At 55.2% G+C, this 27,340-nt stretch overlaps 2 non-coding genes and 1 pseudogene across 2 annotated transcripts; 2 read left to right on the top strand and 1 right to left on the bottom strand.

The window, feature by feature from the left end:
• The window catches only part of LOC140904192 (uncharacterized), a 187,078-nt pseudogene extending 168,857 nt beyond the window's left edge, over nt 1–18,221 (bottom strand).
• A 5,110-nt stretch (nt 18,222–23,331) lies between these two features.
• Nucleotides 23,332–23,403, top strand: TRNAC-GCA (transfer RNA cysteine (anticodon GCA)). Its single transcript has one exon. It is a non-coding gene; the product is annotated as a tRNA-Cys (tRNA).
• Nucleotides 23,404–25,045: 1,642 nt separating this feature from the next.
• TRNAG-UCC (transfer RNA glycine (anticodon UCC)) lies at nt 25,046–25,117 on the top strand. Its single transcript has one exon. It is a non-coding gene; the product is annotated as a tRNA-Gly (tRNA).
• Nucleotides 25,118–27,340: the final 2,223 nt, after the last annotated feature.

Here is a 27,340-nt window from a genome sequence, read left to right as displayed (position 1 = left end):
ATTGACAGCTTTCAGACAATGTGTGTTGAGCTTTATTCTTGCATTTTATAGGGGGTCTAAGGTGTAACACAGCCAAGGCTCACCTGACAACTCAATCAGTTTCCTTTTCAGGAATCAGTCTGTCTAAGGAAGGACGGACACCATCGCACCAAAGGTAGACCTAATTTTATTTGCCTCTACCTACTAGTGTAAGATGTCTTTTAGGTTTTGCTGGCTACCACAGAGATTTCATACCCGACTTTGCCTCAGTCAGTCCTCCCTTGACTCCTGAGGGCATCCTGTGCCAAAAAATTATAAATTCTGTGCATAATATTTTAAAATTCTGCAAAATTCTTCAAATTTTATTTGTCAAATAAATACGGAGGCTCCAGCAGGGCATTGGGGAGCATAGGCCACTGGCTGCACAGAGGGGGGAGATCACTGTGCAACTCCCCCCACCTCCACCCCAGGACAGACTCAGCGGTGAGGCTGCACCCAACCCCGACACAGCACAAGGACCGGGCTCTGCCCCAAAACACCCCAGGGCCCTGCCCCTCCATGCCAGGTGCACCAGGTGTGGGCAGACATGCTCAGTAAGGCAGGATCCAAGTGTGGAGGGGCTTAGTGTCGCGGGATCCAGGTGTGAGTTGAGAGGGTTTTGTGTGGGGCAATCTGGGTGCGGGTGGCTCAGTGGGGGATAAGGGTGCATGGGGGATCTGGATGCACAGGGACCTTTTGGAGGGTTCTGGGTGCAACAGTAATGGGACTCTACAGGGGGGTCCAGGTGAAGGTGGTTGGGGCTCAGAACGGGGGGAGGTCTGGGCATGGGGGGGGACAGAACTCAGCAGGCGGGTCTGGGTGTGTGGGGCTCAGTGGGGGGGTTCAGTGGGGTGGGGATCCAGGTGGAGCTGGTTGGGGCTCAGTAGGGTGGTGATCCAGCAGGTGCGGATGGCTCGTTGGGGTGGTCCAGGTGGAGGGGGAATGGGGCTCATTGGGGGGGTTCTGGGTGCATGGGGTGTGAGGCTCAGTGGGAGGTTCTAGGCATAAGGGGGTCTGGATGAATGGGGGGGGTGGGCAGATGAGGAAGCAGCTCCCTGTACAGTGACCCATCCCCCTGCAGCTGAGGAACGATGGATGCAGGAAGTGCACGGAGGAGGGGGAGTTTGCAGAGCTTCCTACAGCCAGAGGAGAAATATGGGGGTGGGTCTGACATGGCCCCGGTTGCTGCGCAGGGGAAGAGGAAGTCCCATCCCAGCCGGGACTAGCAGCTGAGCCCGGTACAGGGTAGGAGCCACCCCAGCCAGGTCTTCCCCAGTCCTGCCTCTTACCCCACAGTGATTTACCCATCTGCCGGCTGCCCTGGGCACCCAAAACATACTGCTGGGGGCAGGTTGCCTGACCGCTCTTGTGACTTCTCTTTGCTACCCAGTCAGAAAGTCATTTTTCTGTGGGGAAGCAAAGAAATCTGCGGGGACACAAATTCTGCGCGTGCGCAGTGGTGCAGAATTCCCCCAGGAGTATCGCTCGTCCCAGCTTCTCGGGAAGGGAGTGCAACGGTGCTGGACAGAAGAACATACAAAGGCAGTCACTGCTTTGAAACAAACTGGAGCCTTGGCTTCAGTTCTGGCACCCCCTGACCAGACCCTACCCTTTCATAGGGAAGAGCGCTCTCTGCTAGTCTCTCTCAAGAAATCTATGGCAAAAGAAGGCTCATTGCTTATGCCTCTAAAGTACTTTCACCCGTGGAACTCAAGTACTGTGTGTGTGTGACCGTAACTTGTTAGCCGCTTATTGGGCAATCAAACATTTCACCTTTTTAATTGGTCTCTCTCCCGTAATTTTACACACACCTACTAACCCGCTCAGAAAGAAGAAAGCTAAGGACGGACAGGTCTCTAATGCTTGATTAGCTCACTTGTCACTGTTATTGCAGGATAAGGACATAGCTCTTCGCCCTTTGTCTGCACCTTCATCTCCCTTTTGCACTTTTGTATGATGTTACCCCTCACAAGCGTCCTATGACGACACCTCCCTTTTCTCTAGACCAGTTTTTCAAACCTTTACCTCCTTGCTCTGACACTTCTTCATTCCTGTGTATTTTCACAGGTGGATCAAGTTTCTACAAAGATGGGAAACCTTTTACTGGTTTCGGCCTCTACGTTCTTTCTCCATCCGATTCCTCTCTTTCTTTTTCACCCCACTCAGCCCAGAAGGTTGGCCTCGCCGCTGTGGCATGTCCACTGGAATGTTTTGCCTGCTTTTCCTATCCAATTCGGGGCGGGTCTGCAATGGTCTTGCAGAATTTCTGCCTTTGGGGCATGCTCACAATTTGCATCCTCCTATGGATTTCCTTTGGCTTATGCCTTACTACTTTCTTACATGGCTTGCCTTGCATCCCCCCTTCCTTTGTTTGCAAGGTACAAAGCCAGAGTAAAACAGCTCGATTTCACCAGGAAAATTCTGTCGCTGATTCTCTTGTGAAACGAGGTGCTCCAGGGGGCAAGAAGTGGACATTTTCACACAAAATCATGAGCACCCCGATTCCCTCAGTGAATACTGCAGAAACTCTGGCTGTGTCAGCAGGCAGCAGCAGAGATAGGGACTGGCTTGCCAGCACTACGGAAGTTACTAGAGAAGTGATTAAACATACAGAAGAAAACGGAATTGTCACAAGAGTCATCTTTAAAACCTTAGGAGTCAAAATTGGCATTGGCAACAGGAAGTTGTTTGCTCATAGACCAGGGAATGAGATACCAGTATGGCTGTTACCAGAACAAATATGAAAGGATTTAATATACTCGGTCCATGACATACTTTCAGGAGGGCATCAGGGAACAGACAAACTATGGAGAGATTAAAATCACTGGGCTGGTGGCCACAGATGAAAAAGGATATAAGAGAATATTGTGACAATTGCTTAATCTGTGCAGAGAATAATCCAACAAGCAATAAAAAACAATGCTCCCCTTTGACCCCAGAGAAATTCAGGACCAGGGTCTAGTTTACAGATTTATTTTGTTGGTCTGTTACCCAAGACTAAAAAGGGAACCAAATATTTGTCGGTTGCAGCAGATCCAGTCTCAAAATGGACTGACGCTTTCCCAATGCAAATCAACACAGCCTTAGCTATGGCATGTGGATTGGCAGAACAGGTATTCTCCTGATGGGGTTTTCCAGCAAAACTGGAATCAGATCAAAGATCTCATTTTACAGAAACTGTCATGTAAAACTATTTGTTGGCATTAGGAATAAAACAAAAGTTCCCCATTCCTTATCACCCACAGTCCTCAGGGCAGATGGAAAGGAGGACTAGACTATCAAGACAATCTGTGTCCGTAAATGGAACAGATTGGGATAGCTTAAGTCAATTAGTTCTGATGGCAACCAGAGCTACTCCAGCCCGTGCCAGAAACCCCACTCCCTTTGAAGTAATGACAGAGAGAGAAATAAAAATGCCACGATGCTTGTTGTGGGAAACGAGTCGTGCACATGTTGAAGGGATTAAAATGGATGTTTTTATGAAAAGATTTCAGAGACACCTTGAACAAGTAAACCTGTGTGTAGCTCATGAATTGGGAAAGCCAAAGAAAAAGGCAAAGATGTATTTTGACAAGGGAATAAGAGAAAGCGATTGGAAAGTAGGAGAACTTTTGCCCTACGCGGTACCTGACCATAATGTGCGTCGTAAGGGGCTTGGCTACGACATTGTAGATACGTTCGTCTGTGTATCAAATCCATGTTACTGGAAGTAGGTGTAAGCAGGGTCTGAATGAGCTCTCCCCTGGCCGCTAGCGGGGGAGGAGAGACTGCAGGAGCAAACCGTATTTACAGGAATACACCTACTCTGCGCAGGTATCCAGCGGACGGGAGCTGTATGGCTCCAAGTGATCCACTCTGGCGGGTGTTGGGTTACAAATCACTTTAGTGCTGAATGCAGGGGTAGTGAACTGTTGTTATCAATGTTGTTGTCATCACTGTATGAATAAAGGGGAGCAGAACTGTGCTTACCCCCCTTTCTTACCCCGACTTCCCTCCTTTCATTAAACCTTTCTTCTTTTCGACACTCAGACTGTGCTTGCGAGTAGGGAAGTATTATGTCTTGGAGGCACCCAGGGGGTGGTGTGTAATTTTCCCAGGTTACTGGGTGGGGGCTCGAGCCGGCTCTGTGTTGTATTGTTGAAAAGGAACCCCTAGATACTGAACCCGGCTCTGGTTGCATAAGATTTATCATGCTAATCAACTTAAGTTGTTTAAGGGAAAATCCCTTCCCTCTACAGAAAATTGACATCACATAAGATACCAGGTTGCTGATCCTGGTCCTGTGGGATTGCTTGGGGTTGGCAGGGAAATTAGGGTGACCAGATTTCCTGATTTTATAGGGACAGTCCCGATATCTGGGGCTTTTTCTTATATAGGCACCTATTACCCCCCACCCCCTGTCCCGATTTTTCACATTTGCTATCTCGTCACCCTACAGGGAATGCAAGAGAACAGCTCCACCTCCCTCTGGAATCATTAGTAGGGATCACACTTGGAAAAGAGACAGCTAAGGGGGGACATGATTGAGGTCTCTAAAATCATGACTGGTGTAGAGAAAATAGATAAGGAAGTGTTGTTTACTCCTTCTCATAACACAAGAACGAGGGGGTCACCCAATGAAATTAATAGGCAGCCGGTTTAAAACAAATAAAAAGAAGTATTTCTTCACACAAGGAGTCAAGCTGTGGAACTCCTTGCCAGAGGATGTTGTGAAGGCCAAGACCATAACAGGGTTCAAAAAAGAACTAGATAAATTCATGGAGGATCGATCCCACAATGGCTATTAGCCAGGATGGGCAGGGAGGGTGTCCCTAGCCTCTGTTTGCCAGAAGCTGGGAATGGGCGACGGGGGATGGATCACTTGATGATTCCCTGTTCTGTTCATTCCTTCTGGGGCACCTGGCACTGGCCACTGTCAGAAGACACGATACTGGGCTAGATGGACCTTTGGTCTGACCCAGTCTGGCCGTTCTTATGTTCATAGGAGGTGATATTCTATTTCCAGTAAGATATGAGAATGCAAATCCAATACCTTTAGTAAACTGGAGACGGAATAGCTCCACTTCCTCTGAAATAGTATGGGGTTGTTTCAGAGCCATCGTACAGACACAGCATTATAAAGGCCGAGCGTTTGGATACATGAATAATCTTTCATTGTTAATTAAAGGTCTCATCCCTAGGGACGCAGGACAGGTTTTCGTAATTGTAACAAGAGACGAGGAGCCTCCAGAACGTGATACAGCATGGGAAGAGCCACTCTGCTGATCACCGTCACCTCAGGGAGCGGTAACCCGCATATTAGAAGAACCTCTAACTACCACACTGCACACATGGAGGACATTCCCAGCAGAAGCTGGGACCCCCGTTCGTCGCCTTTAAGATGCCCTGAAGGCGGAACCTGGATCACCCAGTGGTTCACCTGCTACTTCAATACCTGGGACCTTGCTTAAGAATATCCACTTTGCACGCACACCTGTCGCGTTAAACCTGTCTCACTGGAACGTGGTCGGTTGTGCAAAGGGAACAAAAAGTTGTGTCTTACTGCAGTAATAGATACATTAGCAACGTATCAGACAGACATTTGCCTCGCAACCTGGTATTTTTTGAACCAGGTGTCCCCAAGAGTTAGATGGAATTGTTGGTTCTATTTTGGGTTTGTCTGGATCAGGCTTGTCAACGCAGAACAGAGCGGATTTGGAAAGCGAACCGCGGCCAACGGGAGCCGCGATCGGCCGAACCTGCGGGCGCGGCAGGGAAACAAACCGGCCCGGCCCGCCAGGGGCTTTCCCTGAACAAGCGGGAAGGTGGAACAAGTCTGGGAACCACTGCTTTAAGGGATACTGAAAATGGACGGATACCTAATCTTGCTGAAGATGGGCATTTGGTTAAATTATTGCCCACCGTGTATAAAGGGAACTTCTGTAAAGAGCTTCTGTATTAGAAGTTTGGGGATCAGTGAGACTCCACCCTAATCAGGGCCCGTGTTATATAAATCTTGTTCAATGAGAGAGTCTCTGCACATTTCTTTTACAGAATCTTTACCAATATTAGCCCCAAATACAGCTGTCTTCAACAAATTAACCCCTGCCCCTCCAGTAGGTTACACAGAAGAAGAAATCTACAAGGAGCGACTGGATTTACCGCAGCTCCTCGTGTTTCACCCAGCAACTCAAACATGGGGAACACCGGCTCTAGCTTGTTGCTCTGTCAGCGGGTATCCATGTGTCTGCAGGGGTGATGTTTTTGGTGTTGCAATGCCTGCCTGTGGCCATGGAGGCCCTACACAGACCAGCGAGCCAGACAAGCTTGCCGCTGTTGTCTCCTGACCAGTGAAACTCACGAAGCGGGGACTTCCTACTGTGAAGGTGGCCGATAATGTGGAAGAACAGTACGGCAGGCAACTAATCATAAAACATTTTGATACGGTGACTGTGGTGAGCTGCAGGGGCCTCCCATCGAGCCGGAGGGGGAGGGACCGCTCTTTGGGCCCGAGGGGGCAGAGACTGGCAGTCACGAGGCAGGACAGGAAGTATAAAAGTTGGGCCCGGGCCAGGGAAGGGAGGAGACGTCCCCAGCCTACAGTCCGGTTGTGTTGCTCTCTGCGCACAAGTCAGCGTGTTTTGGCTGGATCCCTGCTGACCCACCCCACCACTCTTAGGGCCCTGGGCTGGGACCCGGTGGAGTCGGGTGGGCCCAGGTCCCCCTACGCCTGCTGCCAACCCAACCCCTGGGGTGGCAGCCTCTTCCCCTTAGGCCAAAAGGCTCGTGTTTGTCTGCCACCCGCCAGAACCCGGACATCAGACGGTCTGTCATTTGCTCTGCCCTGCCCCAGGGCCTGAGCCTTAAGGCTGTTTGTCTGCCCCACCTGAGGGCTGGGGCTCCTTAATTGTGCTGTCCTGCCTAAGCCCTACTCCTGGATAGGGGGCGGTGCCCCAGAGACGCAGTGAGGCAGAGCGGTCTCCCACTGAGCTGGATGGAGAGGGACCATTTGTAGGGACCCACTACAAAGACCTTCGATGTGATGTGGCTCTTTGTGCCTCATGGGCAAAGCGTAAGTGGTCAAACTGTAACTATGCCTGTCCCACTTTGTCAGAAAGAATCAGCCAAAGAAAGCCTAAGCATCAAGAAGATATTGCAAGTCATATACCAGTTTTTAACCTACATATTCCTCCATTAACCACAAACCTCAAATCATTGTTAAATTGAACGGATACACATGTTGTCCAAATCAGCACGGACATGCATGCGGCAGAAAAGTCTTTAGAAGATCTAGTACCTGATGGAGATTTTAATCTACTTATTTCTCATACATGGAGAGGAGTTACATTTAAGGCTAGTTATTATGGAAGTAGTGTTAGGTTTCTTTATTGATTTTATTTTGTCAATTATGCAGAGTACTCAAGCAGTATAAATCTCACATGAGCACCTTAGCTATAGCCTCAAAGAAACAAATAACTAAATAGTTTAGTGTTGCTCTGGTTAGTTAACAATAGCGACAAGGGGGTGTCTGTTAAGTACCGGTTAGTAAATATAAACGCTTATCGTTCTTTCTTTCTCTAGATCTGATTCACTTACATACTTCAACAATCTTGGGAGCCTTCATGTCTCTACGACTCCAGATGTTCATGGAAACCACCTCCTTAACATATGTCTATAATGCTGACTTAAGCACGTATAGACTTGGGAAACGAATAAGGGATGATTGTTACAACAGCTGATGTAGGCTTGGGAAATCAACAGGGAAGAATAATTGTGGGGTTAAGGAGGACCCACTGAGAGAGGTTATCTTGAAGAATTGTTAGTTCTCCCGGCTGTAAATGATCATGCCTTCACACATAAATCAGGTAAACTGAGAATGTACAGAAATGACACCACAACGTATGTTTCTGGGAGAATATTCTTGGCAACAAGGTTTCCTTTGTCTGAAACCCTCTATAAGGATACTGATATGGGAACCGGGTTGAGGGAATGAACACTGCACGTCCCCTCCGGATGCCGGGGCGACACAGATCCAGCTCTTAGTCTGACAACAAAGGGTGGTAATGGACCTATTTCTGTCTGTACGCTGTATACTGCTGTACTAATCTCTGACTGATGATCTTAGATTACATAATTCCAGCTGAGCCGGTTATTTCAACAATCTTGAGTCATTAACTCAGACACGCAACAGCTGCCTCATGCCTTTCACCACACGGACAGTGGCTAAACCCACCTCTGAAAACCAGGAAATGAAGAGCTGAAGCCCACAACACCTCCGCGACACTATCTTAACTTTGCCCCAAGCCCCTAGCCCTGGAGCTGGCAGTCGCCACTGGGAACAGGTCAGGCAAAGGTAAACAAACTATTTAGGGAAGCGGAGGGTTCTCCATCCCCTGAAGTCTTCAAGTCAAGACTGGATGCCTTTCTGGAGAAGGATTTAGTCCAATACCAGGTATTCAGCTCAGTACCGCAGTAACTGGATGAAATTCTACGGCCTGTTGTCCAGGAGGGTCTGATTAGATGACCTAATAGTCCCTCCTGGCCTTTTAATCTATGAATCAATAATGTCTATGAGGAAGGACTAAGAGAACCTGCCGTTGTTTGTGTGGTGTTTCACAGACGGGAATGCCAGCATTTCTCCGCACGCCCTCCGGCTGTGAGCACTGGGCCAGGTGTAGCTGTACTCGGAGGGTGGAGGGAGTAGTCCTTGGGGGACGGAGGGGGATAAAGGGGTGGAAACGTTTTGCAAATCTGGGCCGGTTTGGATGCAGCGGGCTCGGTGCTGGAGGGCAGCTTCTGTTCTTTATGCCAGACCTGAACCCAAGTTTTGCCTTAGCCAAGAGAAGACCTTCGACTTTGTCCTGTTCCCAAAGCGTTCTCTAGCAGGGGAGGGCAGAGGGCTACTGTGCGTGTCATTGGCATGTCGGGGTGATGCTGAAACAGGGCAGAGTTAAGGCTGCATTATGGGGGGAGGGATAGCTCAGTGGTTTCAGCATGGGCCTGCTAAACCCAGGGTTGTGAGTTCAATCCTGGAGGGGGGCCATTTAGGGGTGTGGGGCAAAAATTGGGGATTGGCCCTGCTCTGAGCAGGGGGTGGGACTAGACACCTCCTGAGGTCCCTTCCAACCCTGATCTTCTGTGATTCTAAACCTTCGCTCTTCACTTCCTTTTCTAAGAAGGGAGGGGACGGGAACCCTTACCCAGCGAGGTCACATTCTCATAGTTCTCCTGCATGATGTCCCAGTACAGGTCTCGCTGAGCGGGGTCCAGCAGAGCCCACTCTTCCCTGGCGAAATACACAACCACCTCCTCGAAGGCCACCGGCTCCTGTAAGAGAAAGAGCCCCCCACTCAGGACCTGCTGCCCCAGTCACAACCCCACAATTCGCAGGAGCGCAGGACCAATCACATGGAAGCTCTGGGAGGCACCCAGTCAGCAGAGTCCCGTCTGCACCCCCCTCAGAGGAGGCATCAGGATGAGGGGAGTGTGACACTCTGTGCCACAGGGGACAGCCCTGTAACCCCCATATTCCTCATTTGTGTAGATAATGGTGATATTGCATATAAAGCAGGCCGTGTGAGGTGTCGTGGGAAAGGTTACGATCTGCTGAAACCCACTGTTCCATCTACATATGTGTCTCGTTCACGCATATTAAGTTATGAGAAGTGCATTGTATGGCTGTCACTAAAACACGCGCGGAGCAGACATCACCAGCCACTGTCCAGCAGAGGAGTTACAATTCAGTGACTCACTGACAGGAGACACACCGGGGAATTGCCTCCCCTGGGGACTCAGCAGTGCCCCCCAGACATGCCTGGACTTGTGGTCTCCAAGCACATGGACTCAGGGTAGAAAACAGAACACAGCGGCCCCATGCTTGTCCCTTTCTCCTCCCGCCACCTATGCTGCAAGTAACAAGGACGCTCACAAGACTGATGATTTCAACAGGGGAGATTGGCCCAGGTTTAGGAGACAAACGTGTGTATTAGGGACTGTAAGATCCAGTGGGGCGAGAACATTGCTTGATGTAAATACTGTCGAGTGTGATAAGGGTTAAGGTTTACACTGTGTGCTTATATTTTATTTTATATTTTTGACTATCACTTAAAAACTCTCTTTTGTAATCGATACACTTGCTTTACGATTTATCTTTAGCAGGGAGTTTGCCTGACGCGTGTGGTGAATCTGCTCAGGTTTGCAAAGGCCAGTGTGTATCCACTTTCCACTGATGAAGTGGGGGAACCAGTTAATAACTTTGCATTGCTCAAGAAAGGGTCTTAGAGAGTTAAGGGGGCATAGGGGTCCCAGGCTGCACCCCGGGGATCCCGTCACAGGGAGAAAGAGAGAGCCCTGGTCCCTCCCCTCTCTCTGCATGGGACAGGATAGTCTCATGCCTCATAGGCTGGTACAGGACATGGAGTGCCCAGGGACAGCTCCCTGGTGGGAATCCAAACACCCGCCTCATTGCCAGCAGCTGGGTGTGAGGGGATGGGGCCAAGCCCCACTGGTGCGTGACCCCTTCATATCTCCCAGCAGCCTCTGGCCAGTGGCTTCCAGCTGCAGGCTGGTAATTTCGCCAGCCCTGTCCGAGGGGGTGTTTCCTGTCCCATCAGTCGGGCCGTTTCCTCTCCCGACTGTTCCTCGAACCTAAGCCCCAGGTTAAACCAGTCCCCGCAGGTCTGTCACACCCTGTCCCCCTCCTTTCCTCCTCCCTGTGGATTTCCTGCCCCCCTCCCACCTCCGGACGAAACTCCCCAGAAGCTCCCCCCTCCTCTGGGTTTCCTGCCCCTCTCAGTGCAGAGGGAACCCACCAGCAACGCCCCCGATAATCCCTACCTGAGCCAGCTCCCCGGCAGCCGTTGCTCTTCCCCGTCCCCTGGGAGGCTGGGCCGGTCCGGAGGCAAAGGGGGAGGTCGTTCCGCAGCCTGTCGGGGTGGGGGGGGGGGATTGGAGAGACCAGCTTTAGTGACGCTCACAGCACCTCCCGCAGGCTCGTTCCCCGCGGAGAGACATTCTAGGCGCTCCACCTCGCAGGGCCCCGACGTCGCCTTACTGCGGCGCGGACCCGGCCCTTCCCACCAGGGCTAGCCCCACGGAGACCCTTCAGGGCCCGACATGGTCCCCGAGGGCAGCACGCTCCCCGGCAGGCCGGGAGCCGGGCGCTGGATAAAATCTGTCCAGAGCGGAGACAGGAAGTGGAGCCGAGCGGGTCTGGGAGCTTGTGACCTGCCTTCTCCCTCGCTTCTCCTCTGTTTCTCTCTCCCCTCCCTCTGGCTGGGGACTTCGTTACTGTCTATTCTTGGAGGCCTTTGCTGTCCTACCGGTGCTATTGCCATTTTGGATCCAATCTTTGGGCTTCGTCCTCATCTCCACAGAGCACCGGAGGGGTTTCAGTCTCTGGTTGTGACCCAGACACGGCAGGGACAGGGGGACTCGGGAACAGCTGTGCGCTGGATTCTGAAGCCGGAAAGATTTCTGAACTGGGGGTTTACGGGAACGAATCGTTCCTTGGCTCAGTCCGCACCTGGCATAGCAGCTAACTAACTATTCATTCACAACAGGCCCATATACAAAGTAATGCCCTCTTCCCCTTCAGAAAATGAAAGGTCTCGTCTGACGGTTCTCAAGCGGCGGTTTGCTTCCCCAGGTGACTCACGACAGGCAACAAGATGGGCCGTGAGATATTATCACTTTTGTTATGAGCTAAAGCATCGGTTCTCAAACTGCGGGTTGGGACCCCAAAGTGGGTCTGACCCCCTTTTAATGGGGTCACCAGGGCTGGCTTAGACTCGCTGGGATCCAGGGCTAAAGCCCGAGCCCCACGGCCCAAGCCCGAGCCCCACGGCCCAGGGCTGTAGCCGAAACCGGGGGACTTCAGCCCTGGGCGGCAGGGCTCAGGTTACAGGCCCCACCCGGGGCAATGGGGCTCAGGCTTCGGTCCCCCCACCTGGGGGTCGTGTAGTCATTTTTGTTATCAGAAGGGGGTCACGGTGCCATGAAGTCTGAGAACATTGATAGTGATCAATGGCTCCATGTCTAGTTGGCAGCCGGTGTCAAGTGGAGTGCCCCAGGGGTCGGTCCTGGGGCCGGTTTTGTTCAATATCTTCATAAATGATCTGGAGGATGGTGTGGATTGAACTCTCAGCAAATTTGCGGATGATACTAAACTGGGAGGAGAGGTAGATACGCTGGAGGGCAGGGATAGGATACAGAAGGACCTAGACAAATTGGAGGATTGGGCCAAAAGAAATCTGATGAGGTTCAATAAGGATAAGTGCAGGGTCCTGCACTTAGGACGGAAGAACCCAATGCACCGCTACAGACTAGGGACCGAATGGCTCGGCAGCAGTTCTGCGGAAAAGGACCTAGGGGTGACAGTGGACGAGAAGCTGGATATGACTCAGCAGTGTGCCCTTGTTGCCAAGAAGGCCAATGGCATTTTGGGATGTATAAGTAGGGGCATAGCGAGCAGATCGAGGGACGTGATCGTTCCCCTCTATTCGACATTGGTGAGGCCTCATCTGGAGTACTGTGTCCAGTTTTGGGCCCCACACGACAAGAAGGATGTGGATAAATTGGAGAGAGTCCAGCGAAGGGCAACAAAAATGATGAGGGGACTGGAACACATGACTTATGAAGAGAGGCTGAGGGAACTGGGATTGTTTAGCCTGCAGAAGAGAAGAATGAGGGGGGATTTGATAGCTGCTTTCAACTACCTGAAAGGGGGTTCCAAAGAGGATGGCTCTAGACTGTTCTCAATGGTAGCAGAGGACAGAACGAGGAGTAATGGTCTCAAGTTGCAGTGGGGGAGGTTTAGATTGGATATTAGGAAAAACTTTTTCACTAAGAGGGTGGTGAAACACTGGAATGCGTTACCTAGGGAGGTGGTAGAATCTCCTTCCCTAGAAGTTTTTAAGGTCAGGCTTGACAAAGCCCTGGCTGGGATGATTTAACTGGGAATTGGTCCTGCTTCGAGCAGGGGGTTGGACTAGATGACCTTCTGAGGTCCCTTCCAACCCTGATATTCTGTGATTCTATGATTCTAACCCCTGAAAGCAAAGTCTCAGTCTGCCACTTTTATCCTTCAAGGTCCCCTACTCTTGAAACACCCACCCACGTTACAGAGACTCAGCCTTGGGACTCATTTTATTCTTCCTTTCACAGTCAATGTAAGGGGATCCCCCCGCCACCCCCCCCCCCGCAAAAAAACCTGACTTCAAATAAGGGGCCACCAATGTGAAAAGTGTGAGACGCACGGACACGCACTCGAGCAGCTCCCGTCTCATTCACAATGATCCCAAAGACAATCTAGGGCTCTCCTCCCCTTTCCAGCCAGTCTGTACACGGGAGACCAGCCCCATCTCTCCTTCAGGGCCAGGGTCTATTCAGGGGAGGGCTGGGCTCCACCCGCGACTCTGCTGTCCCCACGTTCAGTCGCTCATTAAAGCGCTCAGGCTCTTCAGGGTCTGGAGCTTTTGTTCGTGTCTCACCGTCTCTCACACCACGCCGGGCGTTGTTCCTCTTCCCAAAGGGAACCACCCCCCTGAGCTCCGGATTCGCTCTGAATCCCCATCGGACGCACAGCAGGAGCGAACCAGTCCCGGGGCTCACCCGGCGTCACGTCGTTCCACCCTTTCCAGGGGCACATGGGGGCTGGAGGCCGTGATGCCCTGTCGCGAACATGGTTATTGGTGTGAAATCTCCCCCCGGCCCGTCAGAGACGGACACGTACCTGCGTCGCTCCCCAGCTCCCGTCGCAGCGTCTCTAGGGGAAGGAGAGGACGGGAGAGGTGAGGATTCAGTCCCTCGCGTTCATAGAGAAATCCCCATTGGTTATTAATGGAACCGCTTTAAACTACGGGACGGGGACACAGACCGAGGCCCCCAACGCAGCCGCTGCCGACAGAGCCAGCCCCACAGGGCGACTCCCATGGGGAAGGGCGACTCGCAGAGCTGGGGCTGCGAGATGGAGCCCGGGGTCAGTGACATCCCGAGAGTCCCCGACTCCTCCCCAGGGCCGGGGTCACTCTAACCAGAGGAGACGCCACCCCCAGACTCCCACTCACCTTTGAATCCCCGCAGGACCTGCTGCAGGACGGCACTTGTCAGAGAGAAATCGCTGAGCCTCCTCTCCAGCTCCCCAAACCCCGGCTCCGGCTCCCGAAACGCCCCGTCCTCCCTGCCGGGGAAAGAGGGAGGGGTGAGAAACGGGCCCGGATCCCCAAACCCGGAGCCCAGCCACCCCCAAACTCCAGCAAACCTGGATCTGAGCTTCGTAGCCCGAGATGGGCACTGTTCTAGCGAGTCACCTGCCCTCAGCCCTGGGCTCTCCACAGAGATGGGACACGAGGAATGGAGACGGGCTCAGGAGCTTCCTCTGGGACACTGGTTCTGTGAGGTGCAGAGCCACCCCCGTCCGCTGGGTTACTCCAGGAACAAGGGGCTCCGGCACTGGGTTACCAGGAAAGGAAGGAGACAGGGACCAAAGGGTGGGCGTGTCCCACAATCGCACTGTGGCCCCAGACAGATGCTTCGCAGGGAATGAGCCTGGGCCCTTGAATGCCGAAAGCCCAGAGCCCTTCCACGGAAGCTGTAACCCTGCACCTCGTTTGGCAGGGGGGCCGTATTCGACGCCCTGGGGCGGTCAGCGGGCCCGGGCGTCGATTGCAGACTGTGTGCACGGCTCCGTTCAGGGCAGGACCCTCACTGCTCTCCGCGGGACACCCAGGCACAGACACCGAGGGGGGAGTCTGCCCTTCGGAGAGGAAATAACCTTTTCGTTACCTGTATTCAGCAAGTCCTGTATGGTCACACTCAGTATCGCGCCGTGGGAAAGTAGCCCCATCCCGCGCTTGCCAGGGCTCCTGCTTTCCCCTTCCTTCCACCCTCATTTCTCTCTCTCCATTGCCTTCATGTCTCTCCTTTGCTCTCCCCGCCCTACAGAAACTCCCCGTTCCCACCCCTCCAGGGCTCCACTCCCCGTTCCAGCGGCGACCCGCCAAGGCCGGCTGACAGGAAAGTGTCCTCGTTTCAGCTGACGCTCCAGCGAGACGAACGGAGGAGTTCACACCCGTCTGAGCCATGGCTTCCGGCCGCTGGCAGACCCAGAAAGACAACAGCCTCCCCGGCTGCACGCGGGAGGGGCTCTCCCCAACCACGAGGCCTAGAAACTTACGCTAAAATGGAAAGCGGAGATTCTCCACACCGGGAATACCTGAGACGGCCACAGAAATACGCCAGACGGGCCGGGTCCGGCCCATGGGTCCGACAGCCCTGGTGGGACCTCAGGAGCTGTCAGGGAGTAACAGGCACGAGGGGAGACCTGATCCCAGGCACCAAGCCGGCTGCAGGGGAGGGGGAAGCTCCGGATTTTGTGCCGTTTCCCAGCGTAACTGAGCATGAGGGGGGCGTGAAATGGAGCCGGGGACTCACCTGCTCCCGCTGCTCCCGGCACCCTGGAGAGGGAGCGAGAGAAGAGACAGTCACGGGGGGCGTGTCCCAGGCAGAGGGGCCACCGTTGGCGTCTCTGGCGTTCGGGGCATTTCAGACACTGGGGTTCACGTTCAGAGAGCAGCTGCTGCCCCCCGGGAATCCCTGCTGGGACGTCGCCATCAGGGAGGCACTTTACAGGAAGAAAATATTTCTCCGCCTTGAGAGTGAAAGTCCCACTCGGGCTGAGAGCCCCGCAAGCCCCCTGGCCCCATTAAACCCGTTCACCTGGGGTGGCGAGGGGCCTTAGGCCTGGCTCGGGGCCTCGGCATGGCAGGGAGGGGACATCACCCTCCAGCCCAAATGCAGTTAGACATTGGCAGGGCATTTACTGCGTGACCTTGGTCAGGGCTCTGCCCCGCCCTGTGCCTCACTTTCCCCCTTTCTCCCATAGGGACAATGCCCCTGTCCCCCCTTTGTTAAGTGCTTTGGGGCCTGGGGCGGAGACGCTCCTACAGGAACGCTGCGTGTGGTCATTGCAACGACAGCCTGACCTGCAGGGGTGGGCTCAGCAGCTGCCCCTTCTCTCCTCCCCGCTCCCCGAGCAGGGAAATCTCCCGGGACCCTCGGCAGGCGCCCGCATCCCTTCTCTGGACAACGGCTCTCTCGAGCTCTTCCAGCCGGGACAGCAGCCGCTGCTCCTGCTCCGCCAGAAACCCTCGCAGCTCCCGCCACTCCCAGACCATCTTCTGCCTCTCGGCTGCCGTCCGGCTCTGCAGCCACAGGGAGAGGGCGGGTGGGTACCGGGGGAGACCCACAAATGCCCCTCCCGGCGGGTGGGGGAGTTATTTCCCAGAGCGCGGGATCTCTTGCGCTGGGGGACGGGAAGGTTATTTACCCCAGCAAGGGGGGACGGATCAGGGCAGGGGTGAGCTGTACATCGCTCATGGGGGGGGACTGTTCTCCCCAAAACCTCATCCAATTGCCCTGGGCCAAACCCTCCATCTCTGCAGCCCGCATTTCCTCCCCATCCCCCCAGGTGCGGGAAAGGCTCCCCGGTCACTGTCTGACACGCAGACAGCCCGTGGGCAGGGGCTCGGGGCTCACACAGACTGACCCGCTCCTGCCCAGCGGCCTCCCGCACCCCACGGGCACCATGCCACCCCCGTGTCGGACCCTGGGCTCCGGTGGGGACGGGTCCCTGGATGAGGCTGGCAGGCCGGGCCCTGCATTCGCCGTCACTCGGGGCACCGGGATCCCTGGCGAACCTGGGCCCTGGGCACCTACCAGCAGCTCCTGGCTTTGCCGCGGCTCCTTGGCTTCGGCGGCTTCTCTCTCTTTTCCCAGAGGGGCCCGACGCTCTCGGGGGGGCTCCTGGAAGAAGCGGGGGGGGGGGTTACAAACCGCTGCAAACGGCCTCACAACGGCCGGATTTGAGGGCCCGTCCTGCCCTGCAGACGCCCGAGGAGAGTCCCTGGGGCTTTTCTCCTCATTCAGCCTCAGCCAGGAAGCTCTGAGGGGCTGCTGAAACGGGGAGCAGGTTTCCCAGAGAAAACACAGGGCCCCTGGGAGAGGTGACGGGGTGCAGCCCGGCTCCCCCGCCCCCCGCAGCTCCCCATGCCCCCTGCACCCACCCACCTCCCAAGCAACAAACTTCAGACACTGGCCCCAACTTCCTCCCTGCGAACTGGCCCCCGGCCCCACTCAAAGCCCTCAATATTAGCATCAGTGCCGGATCAGAACATGGACCCCACCCCAACTCTGTCCCCCCCACTGACACCTCCCAACCCCCAGCTCTGTCCCTCCACTGACACCCCCAACCCCCAGCTCTGCGCCCCACTGACATCCCCCAAAACCCCCAGCTCTGCCCCCCACTGACACCCCCCAGCCCCCAGTTCTGCCCCCCACTGACAACCCCCTATCCCCAGCTCTGCCCCCCACTGACACCCCCCAACCCCCAGCTCTGTCCCCCCACTGACACCCCCCAAAACCCCCAGCTCTGCCCCCCACTGACACCCCCCAAAACCCCAGCTCTGCCCCCACTTACACCCCCCAAAACCCCCAGCTCTGTCCCCCACTGACACCCCCCAACCCCCAGTTCTGCCCCCCACTGACAACCCCCTATCCCCAGCTCTGCCCCCCACTGACACCCCCCAACCCCCAGCTCTGTCCCCCCACTGACACCCCCCAAAACCCCCAGCTCTGCCCCCCACTGACACCCCCCAAAACCCCAGCTCTGCCCCCACTTACACCCCCCAAAACCCCCAGCTCTGTCCCCCACTGACACCCCCCAACCCCCAGTTCTGCCCCCCACTGACAACCCCCTATCCCCAGCTCTGCCCCCCACTGACACCCCCCAAACCCCCAGCTCTGTCCCTCACTGACACCCCCCAAACCCCCAGCTCTGTCCCTCACTGACACCCCCCAAAACCCCCAGCTCTGTCCCCCACTGACACCCCCCAACCCCCAGTTCTGCCCCCCACTGACAACCCCCTATCCCCAGCTCTGCCCCCCACTGACACCCCCCAAACCCCCAGCTCTGTCCCTCACTGACACCCCCCAAAACCCCCAGCTCTACCCCCCCCACTGACACCCCCAAACCCCCAGCTCCAAACTACTCCCAACCCCCAGCAGCCCCACGACCCCCAGATCCAGCCCCCCCCCGCCACGGCTCTGACCCCCAGATCCACCCTCCCCCGGCGGCCCCCATCCCCTCGCTCCCGCGCCCCGCGTGTCCGCCCCACGCGTGTCCCCGCCCGGACCCACCGCGCGGCCCCCGGCCCCGGCCATGGCCCCGCCGCCGCGGACGCACGAAGGGCTCCCGGGAGGAAGAGGCGGCTCCTGCCCGGGCCTGGCCCTGCCCCTGCCGGGGCGGGGTGAAAATCCGGGGTGGCTAAAAGAGGCGAAGTCGCCCCGGGGGGGGCTGGATGGAAACCAGGTTTGGAGACCGACTCAGGCAGGCTGGAAATGGTCCAGCTCCGAAGAGACGAGAGGAAAAAGCGAGAAAGAAAAATGCCAAGTGAGGCATCACCGTGAGAAGCAAAACTGGACACAGGAGAGCGGAGACCGGGATAAATGCCAAGTCCATTCATGGCTACGAGCCCCGCACGGTGTTTGCCGGGTGGCAGGAGAGAGATCTCACTTAGGGCGAAAGCTACAAGGAGTCCAGCAGGAAGAACCGGCCTCCTGGCACCTTAGAGACGAACAAATGTATTTGAGCATTAAGCTAAAACCCACTTCATCAGATGCATGGAGTGGAAAATACAGGGGGGGAGATTTTATATACACAGAGAACATGAAATCTCCCCCCTGTATTTTCCACGGCATGCGTCCGATGGAGTGGGTTTTAGCTCGCGAAAGCTTATGCTCGAATAAATTTGTTAGTCTCTACGGTTTACATGAAATCTCCCCCCTGTATTTTCCACTGAATGCATCTGATGAAGTGGGTTTTAGCTCGCGAAAGCTTATGCTCCAATAAATTTGTTAGTCTCTACGGTTTACATGAAATCTCCCCCCTGTATTTTCCACTGAATGCATCCGATGAAGTGGGTTTTAGCTCGCGAAAGCTTATGCTCGAATAAATTTGTTAGTCTCTACGGTTTACATGAAATCTCCCCCCTGTATTTTCCACTGAATGCATCTGATGAAGTGGGTTTTAGCTAGTGAAAGCTTATGCTCGAATAAATTTGTTAGTCTCTATGGTTTACATGAAATCTCCCCCCTGTATTTTCCACTGAATGCATCTGATGAAGTGGGTTTTAGCTCGCGAAAGCTTATGCTCGAATAAATTTGTTAGTCTCTACGGTTTACATGAAATCTCCCCCCTGTATTTTCCACTGAATGCATCTGATGAAGTGGGTTTTAGCTCGCGAAAGCTTATGCTCGAATAAATTTGTTAGTCTCTACGGTTTACATGAAATCTCCCCCCTGTATTTTCCACTGAATGCATCTGATGAAGTGGGTTTTAGCTAGTGAAAGCTTATGCTCCAATAAATTTGTTAGTCTCTAAGGTGCCACAAGGACTCCTTTTCTTTTCACCTTACCTGATCACTCTCGCTACAGTGTGTATGGTAACACGCATTGTTTCATGTTCTCTGTGTATATAAATCTCCCCCCTGTATTTTCCACTGCATGCATCTGATGAAGTGGGTTTTAGCTCGCGAAAGCTTATGCTCGAATAAATTTGTTAGTCTCTAAGGTGCCACAAGGACTCCTGTTCCTTTTGTGGATCCAGACTAACACGGCTGCTGCTCTGAAAGGAGTCCGGTGGCACCTTAAAAACTAACGGATTTATTTGGGCATAAGCTTTCGTGGGTAAAAAAACCCCCCCCGCCGACTTCTTCAGATGCTAAACCCGCAGCCCCCCCGCAGGTCACATCAGACGGAGGAGCTGCCGTGACCAGCCACTGGGATGCCCTGGGAGGCCCATGCTGAGAGGTGCTGTCTGCGGGAGGGGAAATAAAAAAATCCCCTCGCCCTATTTTTGCAAACACAAGTGTCTCAGGCCCCTGGGGTAACCGTTACCCCCTCTGCCCCTGCCTGGGCCAGGGTTTTACCCTCTGGCAGAGCCTCACCCCTGGGCTTAACCCCTGCTCCTCCACCCCCATCCCTGATTTAGCCCCTCTCCTAACCCTGCCTCCAGTTGTTTGACCCCCCCCCACCCACCGCCAGCCACGGCCAGTCAATTTCCTCCCCCCTGCTCAGATCCTGGCCACCCCCCTGCTCCGATTTGCCCCCTTGGCTCCCTCCTCACCCCTGTAACGCTGCAGAATCTGCTGCCGGGGAAGGGCAGGGGGAAGGGCAGTGGCTTCAGCAGATGTTACTGAGCGTGCTCCGTGCACCCTAAGGGGCAAATTATGATCGAGACTTTACAGACCGACACCGGTCTCTACAGCGGTTTTCATATGACACCGGCCACTTCCCGGGAGCCGCCGGAGGTAAGCTCCACCCAGAGCCTGCACCCCTCACCCCGTCCCACACCCCCACCCCCTGCGCCGGCTCGGAGCCCCCTCCTGCACCCCGAACCCCCTCTGGGAGCCTGCACCCCTGCCCCAGCCCAGAGCCCCCACCTGCACCCCAAACCCCTCATCCCTGGCCCCAACCCAGAGCCCACTCCCCAGCCCAGACCCCCACCCCCTTCCCAGAGCCCCCTCCTGCACCCCAAACCCCCTCCTGCACCCCGAACCCCCTCTGGGAGCCTGCACCCCCACCCCCTGCGCCAGCTTGGAGCCCCCTCCTGCACCCCAAACCCCTCATCCCTGGCCCCAACCCAGAGCCCACTCCCCAGCCCAGACCCCCACCCCTGCCCCAGCTCAGAGCCCCCCTCCTGCACCCCAAACCCCCTCCTGAAGCCTGCACCCCCACCCCCTGCCCCGGCCCGGAGCCCCCTCCTGCACCCCGAACTCCCTCAAAGAGCCTGCACCCCCATCCCCTGTCCCAGCCCAGAGCCCCCTCCTGCACCCCAAACCCCTCATCCCTGGCCCCACCCCAGAGCCCACTCCCCAGCCCAGACCCTCCACCCCCTTCCCCAGCCCTGAGACCCCTCCTACACCCCGAACTCCCACCAGGAGCCTGCACCCCCACCCCCTGCCCCAGCCTGGAGCCCCCTCCTGAACCCCAAACCCCCTCCAGGAGCCTGCACCCCCACCCCCTGTCTGGAGCCCCCTCCTACGCCCCGAACCCCTCATTCCTGGCCCCAGCCCAGACCCCCACCCCTTGTCCCAGCCCAGAGCCCCCTCCTCCACCCCATACCCCTCATCCCTGGCCCCACCCCGGAGCCCCCACCCCCGTCTGCATCCCAACTCCCTGCCCCAGCCGGGTGAGTGAGGGTGGGGGAGAGCCAGTGATGGCGGGAGTGGGGGTGGGGCCTTGGGGAAGGGGCGGGGCAAGTTGGCAACCCTAAACTTTCTCCAGCTGGGGCCGGTCTCCCCAGGCAGCCCCCGGGACGGAGACTGCGGGTAACCGAGAGGGACCTGGGGACATGCCGGGGCGGGGCAGGAAAGTGACTCTCTGCGCCGGGGGCCCCAGGGAACCTGTCCCTGGTTGTTAGAAAGCGAGATCGGACCTAGTTCATGACTGCGCCTGCCGGGGTCTGCTCCGGGGGCACAACTCGGGAGGGGTGTCGGGGGGATCGAGCGCGGGCCCCCTGCCGGGTGTCCCCTGGGTGCGTCTGGGCTGGCGGGGTCAGGAAGGGAGGGACGAAAAATGAGCCAGAGATGGGGAGTAAGCGGAGGTGGGGGATGGGGTCATAGGAGAGGGGAGGTTTGGGGGCTCAGGATCGGTGCGGGAATCCCACCCAGTTTACACACGATCCTTGCTGGTGTGGAGCCGGCCCTCCCTCCGAATGCCACTCCACTTTCCCTGGATTCGACAGACTTTCCCCAAATGTCTTTATTGCCACTGCTCTCTCCAGGACTCCGCGCCTCCCCCCCACCGCCCCGCCACACGCACACACCTCTCCCCTCCCCACTGTGACCCCGATTCAAACCCATTTCTCCCAAGGATGCCAATGCACTGCTCAACCATCTCGAGAGCCAGGCGGCCGGCGGCCATCTCGGTGCATAACCATCCGGGGAGCGCATCCTTCAGCTGTCCTTCCTAAACAGCCCCCTTCCCCGGTTGCCCCCAGGAGCGGGGGAAGCCGCTGCTGAGGATTCGTTTACCCCCATATTTTGTGTTCCGTCACCGATTTCAAAGGCAGACGAGATCGCTGGGAACGTCTGGCCTGACCTGCTGCATCGCAGAGTCCTGAAAATTTTACCCCGAGAGTCCCACGGCCACCTCGACACCTTCTGGTTGCTTCGAACGGGCCCAGCGCAGGGGACGCCCCCAGTCAAGAGGCCTTGCAGGCCGGACGTGGGGGCGAGGGGGGTCGTAACCCCGACATGGGGGCCGATGCTGGGAAGAAGGGTCCTGCCACCTAGAGCCTGAGGGCGTGTGGCCACGGCCCGAGCAAGGGTCCGACCCGCGGCAGGGCTAGGGCCTGGACAGGAGGTCTGGGACATGTGAGGAACAGACTGTGAACTTCCCTGATGTTTTCTAGAGACGCTGGCTGTGATGTCCCCACGTCACAGAGTGGGGTTGGGGCGTTTTCCTTTCCCCTTTCCCATTTTGTCCTTATTTTTTAACATTGGTTGCTGTTTAATAAAGTATGCTTGTCTGAACTGTATGTAACGATCAGTGGGTCAGGGAAGCATCCAGTGCAGAGAGAGCACCCCGGAGTGGGGACACCCCAGCCCCTGCCCTAAGTGCCCATGACGAGACTGGGGGTCGAGCTCCCCGGGAATCCTGGACCCAGCCTTGCTGGGGTTGCGAGGACTCTGCCACGCAGGAGAGTGGAAGAGACTCAGATCCTCCCGCTAGCCCACTTCACCGGGGTCGTGTATAGGCCGGGAAAAGTTCCCTACAATAGCGGGAGCGTTTCCCCGCTCACATAAGCATAAAGCTCAGCTCGGCACTGGCCACGGATGGGAGACGAGAATTGTCCCCCTGAACCCCAAGTTTGCAAAATATAAAAAAAAGGGACCCCTGAGCATCACGGCCCCCGCTCTGCCGTACGGGCTAGTTTGCGGGAGCTCGGGTCAGAATGGCATTGTCTGGCAGTTACTGGAGTCACACCATGGGGATTAATGGGTTCTATTTAAATATGCCCTTTGAGGGTTTGGAGAATGCTGGAGAGGTTAAATTGCCCAGAGCTGGGGAGCAGGGTGTGGTCCCAGGTAAGCAGTAGTTGTGGTCCGGTGAGACCGAGCAGGGGTGGGGATTGTGCGAGGTGTGGTTTTTTACGTGCATCTATAAAATTTAATGAAACCCCATTTTTAAACCACCCATGGCTGGGAACGTAAGAGGAGCTCTTTGAGTCCTTCATAATCCTCAGGAAACTTGCTCCAACACTCTTTAATCACAGGGAGTATAGCTCAGTGGTAGAGCATTTGACTGCAGATCAAGAGGCCCCTGGTTCAAATCCAGGTGCTCCCTGGGCAGTGGTTGATTTTTTTAATGGAAACACATTTTCATGGCCACCTCCAGTATCTCCAGGAATTCCACTGAATGGGGGGTGCTTGAAATGAATTTAAACACGTAACATTTTCCTATGCAAATGTATCAAAACTTAGCAAACCTGTCCAGCCGCTGAAATCAATTCCAGTCCCCTGTGGCTCTAGTTTGTGTTTTCGCCGATTGAACAAAGGTATAACATGATGCGCACTGGCAGGTCCTCGTTCTCCAGGGGCAGAAAAACAAGACCCACGTCCGGTTGGGGCTAGGAGTCTGATTGGTGCAGCTTGGTGCAGGCTAAAGTCACCAGCACCCTGGCTCCTTCACATTCATCCAGCAGCAGCTGGGCCCCCAGGACAAGGCATGAGAAGAAGCCAGTGGCTCTGAGCAGGGAAATAGCCACCAGGAAGCTGCTCAGAGCTGCCAGGATCCCCAGAAAGGCCACCATGCCCCGGGCCAGGAATAGCCCTAAGAAAGTGGTGGCTGCAGCAGGGACCAAAATGGCAGAGAAAAGACCCCAAAGGGTCTAAGCTGCCAAACCCAGAAGGTGGTCAACATCCCACCTAAAACCAAGTCATGAGAGAGCCAGGCTAAAGCCAGGCCCAAGAAGGTGGTCCTGAGAAAGAAGTGAAGAGATTTCCATGGGGAAAACTCCTGCCCCCCAACGGCTCTTGTAAGAATCACCATGGGCCTCCCAGAGAGAGCCAGGTCCCCCAGGCAAACAGCCCCACGGAGAGTGAAGGGAGGCGGTGACCTCAGGGAGTGTTTCTCTTCCAGAGGGGAAGGGCTGTGTTTTGTGACACACCTGTCGGGTGATGCGCTGACAGGGCGGCTGTCCATAGGTCCTACATGGACGCGTTCTCTTGGATCGGAAAGTCAGAACCAGTTAAGCCAGAAACAGCCCTGGCGGGAGTGTGTCCCTGTCACTTCACCAGCTGTACAATAGACCGTGTCTGCATCTCAGCTTTGTAGAATCTGAAATTAAGGACCCCTTGTGCAGTCGTTTAGTCTTTGAATGGGCTGGGACAAAAAACAATAAATTTCACAGCCAGACACCAGCATAATAGAAACTTTAAGTTACTGTGCATTAAATCAGTTGTTCTTGATGGCCGGGGGGGGGATAGATCGATTACTAAAGAAACAAACTCTTGGGAAGTAGCCATAAGGACAAACCTTTCTGTGTTCATAGAATCATAGACTATCAGGGTGGGAAGGGACCTCAGGAGGTCATCTAGTCCAACCCCCTGCTCCAAGCAGGACCGATCCCCGACTGAATCATCCCAGCCGGGGCTTTGTCACGCCTGACCTTGTTTAGCGGTACAAATCGCACCCTGGGCTGGACATAGACGCTGAGCTGCCCGGGAGCAAACCCTGGCTTCCCAGCTGCAACTGGACCTGCGGCACATGTGGGGTTTGGGGTTTAGTGCCTGGCCCCAGTGCTGAGGCCATGAATGGCCGCACGGTGCTATGGCACGAGGCCCGCACACCCTCCAGCTCTCTGGGTCTGGGAACCTGTCTGGGCTCCGAGCTGACAGGCTGCCACTTGCTCGCCCAGCCTGCCGGGTGGCAATGAGTCCTTTTGCTCGCACCAGGGGCACCTAGGAGGGTCATGCCCCCCCCAGAGGCATTGGTGGTATAGTGGTGAGCATAGCTGCCTTCCAAGCAGTTGACCCGGGTTCGATTCCCGGCCAATGCAGGGATGCATTTTGTCCTTCTCTGGAATTGGTTTAATGTCAGTCACACTGTGTGATAATCACATTATCAGAGGATTCCTGGCCCTCATCCCAGCAGGTCATTAAACACACAGGGGGCAGTGACCTGTAGGAATCCCCCTTGTGTAACAAAGCCAGACCAGGGCAAGGCCTTCGAGATGCCATGCACGTGGGACAACGGCAACCACCTCCTCCCCGGGGGCAGCTTCCCCCGGTGTGCCGGCTGGAGGCTCAACTGCATCCCGCTGAACGGAGCCAGCGGCCATGGGAATCGGGACAAGCGATGCGGGACGTGCGGCTACGCCAACGAGACGCGACCCCCAAAGAGCCTAGCAGCTGCGACGCAATGCCACCCCCGATCGCCCGGCCAGAGCCCTCCCGCCATCCATGGGGAAGGTCGCCGTGAACTCCGCCGTCCCCGGCACCGACAGCCAGCTGCGACCGGACATCGTCATCCCCAACGAGGGCCGGAAGAAGGTCGTCACGGTGGACGTCGCCGTGCTGTTTGAGAACAGGACCCCAGCCGTCCATGGTGCCGGAGCTCGAAAGGGGGAGAGAGACGCCCCTCTGGCCAGCACCCTGAGAGCTAGGGGTTACCAGGTCCAGGGACACGCACTGATCGTCGGCACCTTGGGCGCAGGGGACCCCAGAAACGAGCAGGTCCCCGCTGAGAGGATGCGGAATCGGCCAACGCTACGCTCAGCTGATGCGGCAACTCCTGGTGTCGGATGCCATCAAATGGTCAAAGGACATGTCTACCTAGAACACATTACCGGACATCGGCAATGCCAGGAGGGATGGTGCCGATTTGAAGCACAGTCAGGAAAGTAACAAATACTTTCCTCCTGGATCGTATTTTCCTCAGTTACTGAGGGACAATCTCCACTCATTGGTATAGCTTGCTTTCCACAACCAAATCTCTGTACAACTTTTCATGAGTGATGTACCCAAGTATTCGGATTCTAGTAGCTAAACTGTATTGTTAAATCTATTCACCTAAATTTGGGTTATTACTGAGTATGTACTCTATGTATCATCCGACTTTTAAAAACTAACGGTATATTTGTGGATAATCTAAGCGCTATACCCAGCTGTACAGATAGTCATCTCTCAACCTAGGCATTAGATCATTTCTTTAACATTAGCTTTAATAAAATTTTTAAATATGAGAAAGTCAGAAACTGTGGGAACATGCGTCTGTATCTCCTTGTCCTTCAGTGTGTGGGTAGATGTCACGTCGGGGTCACCCGTTTAATTAGATGTTCGGCTGTGTGTGTGTGTGTTCTCTTTGTGTTCCCCCTGTGTCCTGCCCCAGCTCTGCGCAGACAGCCAGCAAACCGCCCAATGACCACAAGATCCATTAAGGAACGAAGGCACCAGGCCATGTTTATTGTCAACAAAGCACAGTACTAGTATCCCGCAGACCCTACCGGACCACTAAGACATGTAAGCCCGTAACAATGGACTAGCTCAGTGAATGGCAGGACTTTCCGTTCCTCCCTAGTCTAGACAAAGACATTCCCTCTGAGATACATCTTTATACCCCGACACACACAAGTTACGTACTGGCCCCTCTGACATAATTAGTTACTGCCCCCCGACGTGGCTAGTTATCACCCATCACCTTGTACACTTTGGTTCAATCAACACACTTCTATTACGTACTGTCGCCCTGGCCTTATCTTTGAGGAGGGGTCAGTGTGTTCCTGTTACCCTCGCGGCATGGTTTCGTACCATCCCTGACATCGGGATGTGTTTGCGTGAGCACTCTGTGCCCAGCGCTTCTTAGGGATGTGAATTTTTGCAATATCAGCCCTGTTCTTGCCCGAGTCCGTGAGCAGCTCCTGCCTTTTGCTCACAGCTTCTTTTTGCTTTATATCAGTAAAGCTTTGACCACTACTTTAGCCCAGGCTTCAGGCCTCTGGTACAAGGGCTTATGTCTACACGCTCTCTTCCTACGACACAGCGTTGTCATTCTGGCTGTGTGAGGTGTTTGTACTATGCTCCCGCAGGCTGGCGGGGGGGGGAACAGAATGATAAAGTTTTGGATCCGTTTTTGCCACTGCTGATTCTTTTAATGCTACAATAATAACGACATAAACAAAAGTTAAGCACCAGTGTGGAGGTGAGAACACATGGACGTAAACTGGGCCATCAGCTGGTTTAGCCTTGAAATTAGATGAAGGTTTCTAACCATCAGAGGAGGG

The sequence above is a fragment of the Lepidochelys kempii genome, chromosome 28 (genome assembly GCF_965140265.1).
Source record: "Lepidochelys kempii isolate rLepKem1 chromosome 28, rLepKem1.hap2, whole genome shotgun sequence".
Lineage (NCBI taxonomy): Eukaryota > Metazoa > Chordata > Testudines > Cheloniidae > Lepidochelys > Lepidochelys kempii.
Note: the sequence above shows the minus strand (reverse complement) of the source record. Positions and strands in the feature narration are given on the sequence as shown.